The sequence below is a fragment of the Geospiza fortis genome, unplaced genomic scaffold (genome assembly GCF_000277835.1).
Source record: "Geospiza fortis unplaced genomic scaffold, GeoFor_1.0 scaffold206, whole genome shotgun sequence".
NCBI lineage: Eukaryota > Metazoa > Chordata > Aves > Passeriformes > Thraupidae > Geospiza > Geospiza fortis.
In genome coordinates, this window is record NW_005054311.1 from 9294788 (window position 1) to 9306045 (window position 11258).

The following is an 11258-nucleotide window of genomic DNA, read 5'->3' on the forward strand; positions in this document are numbered from 1 at the left end:
TATAGCTTCTCCCCATCCTCTCCTCTCCACTCTCTGTTTGCCCCTTAAGTCTTAAGGGCTGTCATTAAGGGCTGCCTTAATGTTACTGGAGTCCACTGTTGTTTCAAGCTAATCTGAGGGATCAGCTAAAGCCATCAAATCAACCATCTGCAGCTGTGCAGTGAGTCTAGAGGACTCCAAGTTCTTCAGCCTTTTTAATTTTTATCTTTTGGTCTTGTTTTGTTCATGGCATATTTATGACCAGTGGGATTGAGATGAAAAGTCTTTATGTACATACATGAAAAAAATCAGTGCTATACTATTTTTTCTTTTTTCTTTTAATGATATTTCATTCCAACAAGCTCTTTCTATCTAGACAGGGTTCTGCTTAATTAGATATTTAAATGATTGGAGCAATGCTGTTTCTTTAACTCCTAACTGCAACAAACACATACGAAACACACTGTTGGCGGCATTTAATCAACAGCAGTCAATTTATCATTTTCACGGTTTTAGTGAGTGGTTATGAATCACTAAAATCACAGGTATTGTAGATGCAGCGTTGTGGCACTATCATTAACAAATATGCAGTGCACAGAGGGATGACTTGGTAATTGAGTGGGACTAATAAGAATACATCATTTAGCTGTATGTGACAAACTGTGCCTCAAAACACAGCCATGGAAAATTCACGTTTTGCTTAATAAATAAATTACACAGCCAATGTATTATACATAATTTGTGTCCTCATGGATTTGAATGATATATAATGCATACTCCAAGTCATTTATTTATTAAGACTAACTATATATATTGTAGTTAGGGAATTTTAAACTCTAGAGTAAGACCTGCATAGGTAACTGTTACAACTACTGAGTTTGATTGGGCAGCAAATGAGGCTGTGCATTTGGGGAGCTGCAAACACGGGCAAGTGTCTCTAATGTTACAAGCTCCAGAGTATTAATAAACTTCACTTTCCTCCATTAATTTGAGGGATAAGAGGACTAAAGTTGGAGAAGTAACTTATTCAGCAATGGAAAACAAGGAATTTTTGCAATAAGAGGAAAATACCGGTTGCACAAGGAGCTTTGCTGCACTTGGGTAATAACAACCTCTTCCTCTATAATGTTTTGGAAGAGGCAGTTTTACACTTGTGAGCATCTAGGCCAATTCAAAGAAGATAGCAAATAAAAAAATTGATTCTCTTGGGCATCTTGGATAGGCAGTAGATGAATATTTGACCCACAGATGCTTTAAATACTTTCCAATAGGTGCTCTACAGTTTTCCAGCTAATTTGCTCTTCAGCTGGCCTATAGCATTTTGTTCAGGATTTCCACAATTTTCTACTTAAACTACTGTCATGTCCAGATTCCTCTGGGTTCTTTGTTTGTTTCTTTGTTTTTCATGGTGTCTAGGAGCTCTGATTTAATTTCAGGAAATGTTTGTTTTCTTCTAGCAGATTGACTAAAGCATAGTATCTTGTAGGACCCTTTTATGGCATGTAAATTTGAATAAATTCTGGAAAAGTAATCTTTTGAAATGAAACTGGTTTTGCTTTAAAATATCATTACTGTTGTGAATCTCCAACTAAAAAGAAAGAATAAGTACTAAAAAAAATAGCTCTTATCAAGTTGCGTTGAATAACACTGATCAACCATCATTTCAGGTGCGCATTGAACAGTGCATTTATAGAGTCAACAATTTCCACCTTGAGTTTCCCCTGAAACATTACCTGTAGACTGCATAAATCTGCATATGAACAGGTTTTTACAGGGAGACTAGAATGGTCCTTTTTCTGACATTGGTGGAAAATGTTGGCTTGCTAAAAAGAACAAGCTGTGTGAAACGACCAAGACTAACCCAGGCTAATCTGCGAGAGGGAGGAACGCTAGCTCTGGGAAATGTCAGGGCTGATTTCTCAGCAGTTAATTATTTGAAAAAAACCCAAAGCCCCAGCAAAACAAAACAACCCTTTATTTTCTTACTCCAAAACTAAATGGTTTTGTTGCTTCTTTTTTTAGTCAGATATTTCTAACCAATTCTGAAACATTACTGTGATTTAGAATTGCAGAAGCTTTATTCACATCTGAATTTCTTTGACACTGCAGAAGTGCCTAAGACTTCTGTTCTACTTTTGGGGAAAAATCCCCAAACCAAACAAACTACCATATTTAACTCTTTATATGAATCAGGTTTTGGCATTAAGTGAAATCAAAGTTCCCGAGAGGAAACCTTCTGTGAATTTGCTTCCAGCAAAGTCTGAGTCACTCAATACACAATCTTGAGCTAGTACAGATCTGCAGGCAACAAAAAGAAAAAAGTTGATTCTTTCTGGTAAATTATCCATCAGGTTTGGGATGTTATTATGCTTAGAATTTAAAGTGAACTGAATAACATGAGTTGGATAAAGGAAAAGTGCAATATTAAGAGAGCCAAGTTTCTTCACATAGTTTCTTTTTTCTGGACATAGCTTCCTTTTTGGAGCTACAAAGTAATGTGTATCAAGGTTTGAATCCTACCTGATAGGCAGCATTCAAAGCATGTGTAACCCTGCCCTGGATGGTGCTTGCTTAGCTGCAAACTCGGAGTATAACACTTCACATAAGGAGGTCAGATAGCTGTCAATTCTCCATTACTTGTTTCATCCTTAAATAGCATACTGGGAAGATATTCAGCCCAGGTAATTTCTCCTTTTTTGAAAGTTGTGTTTTGGTCACTAAACTGATTTCTTCAGCCAAGTCTACTTTTCAAAGCAGAGACCTGGCAGCTTCTACCATCTGCTTGCTCAAAGAGCACCAGACCAAAGTAAATACCTTAATATCCATGAAAAGATCAACTTTCACATCACAACTGAAACCAATTTAAACCTTAAACTTATTGATCCATTGTAAAGTATAACTAAATGGATAACAAGAATTTCCTAGCTTCCCAGAAAATAAACACAAGGCCTTTGGAAATTTCACAGCCTGGATGCGTATTGTATCAGCCCATAGGTTCATTGATTTGCTTTCTCCAACAGAGTTGCATCTTACTTGAGAGCAGGCTTTTCATCTTTTTTTCTCTAGGATCAAGATGATCTTACAGTTGATTGTGTAGCAGACAATTCGAATTCAAATTGAAGCATGACTATATTTGTCAATAATTCAATACAGACTGTAGCCACTAACTCTCCCCCAATTTGTTTCACCAGTGCTTTGGTGTCTTTCTTGTGGCCCTACTATACTCTTTCTTTCTCTTTACTACAAAGCCACCAGAGCTGAAACTTCTAGAGAAATTCCACTAACTACTAGTTATCTAAAAATATCCCTCACCCAATGAATAAGAGCCAAAGTGCTAAATTTTGACATCTCCAAAACACACCAGAGTGAGTATTACACATACTGACCCAGCCTGGAGAAAGCAGCCTGGTGCTCACAAGTGGTGGGGCTGGGCTGGGTTACAAAAACCCTGCCTGCCCTGGCACTAAATATGGTCTGAGGGTGAATGACTACTGATCTTAATTCTCTGTGAAAGAAATGAGTGAAAGTGTGGCATGCCAGTGGACTTATTCACCCTCTTTTCCAGTATTATTTGGACAGCTTTTAGCTGCATCTGTCTGCTTCCTCCCAGCTCTTCTCAAAGAAAATAGCGAGGCTCAGAGTAAGATATGGATTTAATTGCAAAGCATCGTCCCCTCTTTTAATGCTTGTAACAAGCCAATGAGCACTGAAAGGACCCTTGGTATAATAATGTGTAAAAAAATATATGTACTGATTAAGGCTGCTGGGTAATAAAATGTCCTTGGTATAATTTGAGTCATTTCTCTTTGTGGTTCTATCATTAACCCTACAAGAGCCAATGTGTGCATATTGGTGCACTGTCTTGTTAGTCTAGGCTTTCTGGTCCCCCAGAATTAAACTTATGTTAAGAGGACTGCAAGATAAAAATGCAGGCACAGGGATGGTTAGGCCCCTGCAGTCACCAAGATGAATTAAATAATTTAAATTGACCTAGGGGCCTGTGTGTAGAATAATCCTCCACTTAGATGACCCAGTGATTCTTAACTCATTTCTAAGTCTGTATCCAGTCAATGTGAAAGTGTTAATGTTCCTGTATCACAGTACACTGATTACACTTATCTTTTTCATACCCAATAACCAGAGACAATGATTATATTATTCATAAGATATTTTTACCTGAAGTAATAAAGCATGCAGCTTTAGTTATTATTTCCTAATCTTTTTTTTTAACTGTACTTTTTTCTCCAGCCCCAGGGATAACCCTACAATTTATATTAAAAAACATTCTTCCCTTGCACACCTTTCTTTTTTTATCTCTGTCTATGCAAAGCTGGTATAATTGTATCAGCAATGTGTTTATGTGAACATTCTTGTAGCTTTCAGGGGATACTACCCCTGCAGACCTAGCCAAAAAAATACTTCCTTTTTAAATTGAAAAATAAAACTGGAGAGGGTTAATGTGGGAGAAAGAGGTTTATATCAGCACGTCTTGTCTTACCTTAATCAGGTAATACACAAGGCAAAAACGTCTGACATGTCCACAAACAGTTACTGTGCTGCCTGCCATATGCTGCCCCAGTGTTCCAGATGGACGGAGAATCTGTGAAAGTCATGTTTCATGAGCATTCCCTTCAGGCTCCCAGGAACCTCCAGGACACAGCTGGAGAGATGTATGCACACACCAGTGTGGCAGTGTGGGGGGTATGTGTGTGTGAGAGAGAGAGAGCAAAGACGTTTGCTAGGCTGTGAGGCTGGTTCTGAATAATTTTGAGAGAACTGAAGGGCAGGGGGGAGTGATGTGGAAATCTTGCATTTGACTTCACATGGCATGCCAAAAAAATTTCCAAGCGGGATTTCTAGAACTCGTTTGCTCTCAAATTCACCAATATGTGAGATTTCATTTCATTTCCAAGACTGACACCACGTATTATGCTACAGAAAGATGGAACAAATGTACGGGGAAACAATGAATGGGTCTAATCCCTGCCCCAAATAATCAGACAGGAAAATTGTTTTCATGCATCTTTGCTCTCTAGTGTTCTTTGTAGTAAAACACTTCTGACCCAAAAACTGAATGAAGCTCCCCATCTTTCTGCAAGACCATTAGCAAAATTTGTATTTACATTTAAATAGCACCATCCCAGTGTTTCTCTCTTCTGGGACTTGCAATTGTATTATAATGTCCTAATTATTGTTCACTGCAGGAGGATTTTTATCAGGCCACAGGTATTTGAATATAAGTTGTACCTAACATGACTGCTAGGAGTTGTTTTTTCTACTAAAATCTAAGCATGAATGAGGTGAACTTAGGCAAAACATGGCTAGAAACCTGACCATTAATCTGCTTAACCCTGGGAACATGTGGCAAAGAGCTTGAACCAGGCTTTAAGGCTGCCCACACTTTAAATGCTATTACTGTCCTCTCTGCTCACCCTGCACATGGCCTAAGGAGGTCTGCTTTTCACTTGGCCCTTTTTCTTTTTCCTTCCTGTACAGGAGCACTTGGAGTCCACCTTCCAACAGGAGGGCACAAGCCAGAGGAAAGTGTGTTCCTCCATCTGCCTTCCTCTTCCAGCTGTGCTGCAAGACAGCCAAGGGAAACCCCAGTGAAATGAAACCCAGGTCTGATCCTAGATGGCCCCACACATAAACGAGGGTGCACTCAGTTGCTGCTGTATGTAACCACGTTTTTACGTATCAGGCTGCTTCCCCATTTCACTGCAGGTCTGAAGTTATGTGTTGAGAGCTACCTGTAGGAAGCTGCTGATATGGTAGTAAGACACTGACCTCTTTTGATTTAAACTTACAGTTATTTCCTATGATGAGCTTGAGTCATGAAATTTTCTGGAAAATAGTGAAACCCTTTGATAGCCATGACCTTAAATTAAACTTCAGCTAATTGAAATTTCATGGCAAAAATAGTCTTTTTTTCCCCAAAACTTCCCAGCTATCTATGCTCTTAACCACTACCATAACATAGAAAAACATGCAGCTGTTGACTGAGCCAGTGTCAGCTCTTACCATTCTATACATAGTCTGGTCTTTTCAAATGGTAGTGTTTTTACAGGTGATGTTAAACTAAAGGCAAAACAGAATGTAAGTTCTTTGTATTACACAGATAATCAGCGATGTTTGTGAGGTTATGTCCTACATGGGTGGCCTGATTGACCGCAGCAACCTTCTGTATAAACTCCAGGGATATAAAAGTGAAACCCTGCCCTGGAAGATAGTGGTTGCTTTTCCAAATTAAGAAATAGAATAAATCTCTTTAAATACATCACTTATAACAGCCACCTGCAATTTCTGTCATGCTGGGATATTCACAAAGCTCTTATTCATGGGTAGAAGGTGACTCTCGACTTTTTGGTAAAAATGCTTCCTTGCACAGAGAATTTATGTATTTTTGCTTGGCAGAGAGTCCACACATCCAAATTTGCACCAGAAATAATGAGGTTTTTCTCAGTTTTTAGGCAGCACTGGGAGAGCCCTGTGCATCCTGAGACTTTCCTTCCTTTGCTGGGGGTGTAGTGCTGGTGGCAATGGCAGCACATGGATGGCTTCTCGCTTTCCATGGGGCAAAGAGCCCAAAGTAAGAAGAAAAAACACCCCAGAAAAGCTCTTGTTCAGAGCTGGAATAGCAAGTAGCAGAAAAAAGCTAAGTCAGTGGGGCAGAGACTGGTGAGAGACCACTGCATATTTTGGTTGGCAGCATCCCAAGAGCATCCACAGTCCCTCACCAACACATTTCCCAGGACCCCATCCCAACCCTCAGAGCTGTCATCCCCTGTCCCAGCGGTGCTGCACCAGGGCCAGTCTTCAGGCCCCCACAGCCTGACCCTGACTTCCCACTTCCTATATGGGGGGGTAGGATGGGTCCTGGCTCCCAGGACCCACCCTCAAAGACCTGCATGAGGATCCCCCACCGTCCTGGCCACAGGGAGCCCTGACCTCCCCCTATACACACACCAGGATTAATTTGTCTTTAATTCTGTACACATCAACACATGCTCTAGTGCAGATATTACCAGCTGACATAGGAATGGAAAGGTAATATCCTGGCTGTTTGTTTCTGTAACTTGATCATATTGGCAGGGATATTATTTTAAGACTAGAAAAAAGGTCTCACCAAAAAAGAAAAAAAAAAATCTTAATGCAATCTTCCATTCATTTTCATCAGAGAAGAAAAGGCCTTGGCCTCATCCCCAGGAAGCTTTGCCCCCATAAGGCACCGTAGCCTCTGCCTTCCTTCTCTCCTTCCAGGGCTATAAATTAATATCTCATCATTGACCATAATATGCCCTGTAACTCTGTTTATTATTACTGCGTATTTTAGACAGGTGGTAAGTATTGGCACTTTTTATTATGCTGATAAACAATGTCGGACTGCCAGGTGAAATCTGTTGTCAGAGTGATTTCTCACTTTCCTGTAGCCTCCCATGGATTTCTGCCTGGGCTAAGGGAGTGCAGAGCCCCAGTGAGCAGCACCCCCTCCCCTGTGGGGATCAGCCAACTGCTGCCACTCCTTCCCACTGCACGCTTTCAAGGCACATAAAGCCACAAACACACACGGCTCTTAGGAAACCAGGCACAAACACGAGTGCCTTCCCTCGCTCTCGATCCATGTTTCCCTCATGGTTGTTGCTGCTTTCTCAGATCCATTCCTTTATGCTGTGCAGCAGCATTGGAGGTCCTGCCCTCCTGAACTGCTGTTGTTCCCAAGACCTGGAGTGGGAGCTTGGCATGGGGTGACCAGGAGATGTGGATATATTTGGCTATTTATTGAAAAATCCTTAGGCACACTTACCCACTGCTACTTACATGATACTGCCTGGCATGTATCAGGTTCACACATAGTGCTCACACGTATGCGATCTTGCCTCAAAATATCAGTCTTTCTCGACTGCCTTTCAATCTCTCCTCTTGCAGCATTGCATCTACTTACCAGCTCTGCTTCTCAGACACCTTGCAGCGTGTCACAGAAGGTGTGTGTGTGTCTGCAGTGCATCCCTCTGGAGGGCTGTGGGGAGGTACCTGAGCAAGGTGCAGACACCTGAGAGAAAATTCACCTTGATGGTGCTGGTGGCACTCACGCTCTTATGCTGCTCCCAGTACATAAATTAGCTTGGCTATGTTTCCAAGGCATGCATTGTGTATACAAGTGTACAGCATCCTGTCTGGCACAAACAGCAGCCATTTTTCCTCTGCAACCCTCTTGTCCAGCTCAGAGATGAATGTAAAGAATCTTATGCCATTTATATATAGATCCATTTTTTTTTCCCACACTTGCAAACCCTAGGCACTAAGTAAAAAAACATAAAAAGAATATACGTTTTCAACTTTACTTAAATACTCAAATGTTAGCAAAATTCAGGGATCTTGGTTGTCGATACCTCTTTGTTCATATGATGCCTTTGTGCATATACAGCCACTCATTACTGAAATGTGCCTTTTTTTCGCTGCCCTTACAGACTGAATCCAAGTTTTCTAATCAAAAGGGATGTGGGTGGGATGCAGTCAATAAGTTAAGAGGTCACAGGAAGGAAATGTTGGTATATGGTAACTGACTTTTGTTTTGACTTTTTTTAATGAGACTAATTTTGATTTTTGAGAATCATTTGGTCCTCTCCTCTCCTCTCCTCTCCTCTCCTCTCCTCTCCGTAAAGTTTATGGGGAAGAGTATTCTGGCAGATATTGAAAAACGTCCTCATTAGGGGAAGTGGAAGGGCCAGTACTGATCTCTTCTCTCTTGTGACCATAACAGGAGCCAAGGGAATGCCCTGAAGCTGTGTCAGAGGAGGGTTAGGCTGGATAGTAGAAAAAGATTCTTCCCCCAGAAGGTGGTTGGGCACTGGAACAGGCTCCCCAGGCAACTGGTAACAGCACCAAGCCTGACAGAGTTCAAGAAGGACTTGGACAATCCTCTCAGGAACATGGTATGATTCTTGGGATGGTCCTGAGCAGAAATAAGAGTTTGAAGAGACTTGATGATCCTTGTGGGTCCCTTCCAATTCAGAATATTTTGTGATTCTGAGTTAAAAATTGCTGTAAATGGAATTTAATGTTGATTTTATCTGCTTTGTGTATTTTTTTGTGGAATTTCAGATTTTTTTAATTAAATACACCATCTACTGTCACTGTTCAGGTGGGTAAAGGAGTATGTACTCCAAAGAAAGCAGGATGTAGGATCTGAAGTCACAGCATTTTTTCCTTTCCCCATAGGCTGTGGCTGTGAAGACTGTGGGGTGTCACAGAGCCAGTGTCTCCACAGTGTTTAGGGGACACTTGATTCCCAGGTCACCCTGCCTTGTTGGAAGAGAGAGGACTTCCTTTACTAGTCACCCATACCATTCACTTCTGTTTCAGTGGCTGTGCCAGTGGTAGCTATTGGGTTTATAAGAGCCAGTACATTGGATAATAAATGTTAGCAACTTACCAAGTGAAATACTGAGCGAGGGTTAACACAGTACAGTGGCTGATGTGGTCTCCTGTCCTAGGTGCACTTCCTTCACTGGTGCTGCACAAGTGACCCTGAATGAAATGAGGAATCAAAGGCATGTCAGCAGGTTTGGAGAAGAATATTATCATGAAGTCTTTTAGTCAAGATTTGCTGGGTCTGAAAACCTCTGTCCAGAAGTGAAGCTCCATACTGTTTTCCAGAGACAATTAAGTACAATAATAATCTCAAAAGATTACAAAAAAATTATGGGACCCCTATGTCATATAATATGCTAATTAAAAACCTAGAAATAAGATCCAGCCCTAACTCTTAATCTTTTCACTGCTGGGGGAGTTCTGCATTGTGCTCCATCTGGACATGCTGCATGCTTTGGGGAGAAGGATGAACTGATCTGGGCTACAATTATGTCACCTCCTAGCACTTGTCCAGTGGTACTGTGGGGACATCCTGGTGAGGGATGCAGTACCCTGAATGTGAAATTCGCTGATAACTGGGTGGCTAAAAGATAGATCTGGATTTTTATGCCAGGGGCCATCTCTATTTAAAATGCAAGATAAATTAATCTCCTCCCCCAACATTATCAGAGTCCTGCAGATGGTGTTATTATAAATAAGTTCTGTTTATCTAAAAGTATTAGCATTTAACTCTAGGAGGAATGGTTGTTGTCATGTGTGGTTCAGATCTTTATAGATGTTAGAGGTTTCTTTTGCCTCCAGCAAGATGAATATACAAAAAAAAAAAATTTAAAATACATATAGTTGTTTTCCTGGAATACACACCCTCTTGTAGGCTCTTATTTGTGAATGTTTAGCTGAGCAACTGAAGTCAAGGAAGGAAAAAGTGAAAAAGTGTTAATCACAAGTGTGCAAATAGCATCCATGGGAGTAATTTTAGCTAAAGCTACCACAGTGATGCTCATTATCATAGGTAGATAATTAAAACTGGAGAAAAAGAATGATCTTGTTGCATAGGAACATAAGGGTTAAGAAATAATTTTAAAGATGGCAAGTTAGGATAGGTAGTTTGGGTGAAGATGGGGTTGGTAATGAAAAACCTCCTGAAAAAACCAAGCTACAATCAATTTTTAGACACTTCTGTAAAGAAAATGAGGTAATCCAATCAAGGAATGCAAACAGAGCCATTTGGTTAGATGACCAATTACACTGGGGCAACAGTGACTCATTAATATTTGTGCCATATGTTTATGAAGAATCCAAGGGCTACATTAAGCAAACTTGAAGTAACTGGGACTTAACAGGTAACTCATGGAGAAAAAAATAAAGAGGCCTAGAGAATTGATTAACTTTATTCACTGGGAATGGTATGCCTCTTTTTCTGAACAAAGTCACACTCAATGTCCTTGCCCTTTTTCTGAACAAAAAGGGGGAGTGTGAACAAAGTCACACTCAATGTCCTTGCCCTACTGTATTACTGATGAGCTTTGTGTCTATATTTTGCCTTGAATCATTTTGGATAACTGAGGTTGGTGAGGTTTCTGTTTTCCCTGAAACATAGTCTGTGTTCCCTAAATGAAAAGAAATGAAAAGCTCTTTACATTTATGCAGTCATTAATTAACCTGCAACAACTTAGAGGCACCAGGGGACTGAGTGTGTTAAAAATAGACATCAAAGTCAATGACAATTTTGACTAACTTTTCTGGGTTTTTGTCACTTAAGCACTTAACTGTATTTAACTGAACTGGCTACCTGAAATCATAATGATGCAGTTTAATATATTAAGACTGTCAAAGTTTTCATTGGTCATATGCTTCTTGCTCTCTGAGCCCACTTCATATCTAATGCCCTGTGGTGTTCTTCTACT

General features: G+C 40.4%; 1 long non-coding RNA gene across 1 annotated transcript in view; it reads left to right on the plus strand.

Annotated features, from left to right (window-relative positions):
* The window catches only part of LOC115947727, a 22080-nt gene extending 16244 nt beyond the window's left edge, over positions 1-5836 (plus strand). The window contains exons 2-3 of the long non-coding RNA XR_004081579.1: positions 4487-4649; positions 5476-5836. This is a non-coding gene — a long non-coding RNA (uncharacterized LOC115947727). The remainder of the gene's footprint in view (positions 1-4486; positions 4650-5475) is intronic.
* The last annotated feature ends 5422 nt before the right edge of the window (positions 5837-11258 follow it).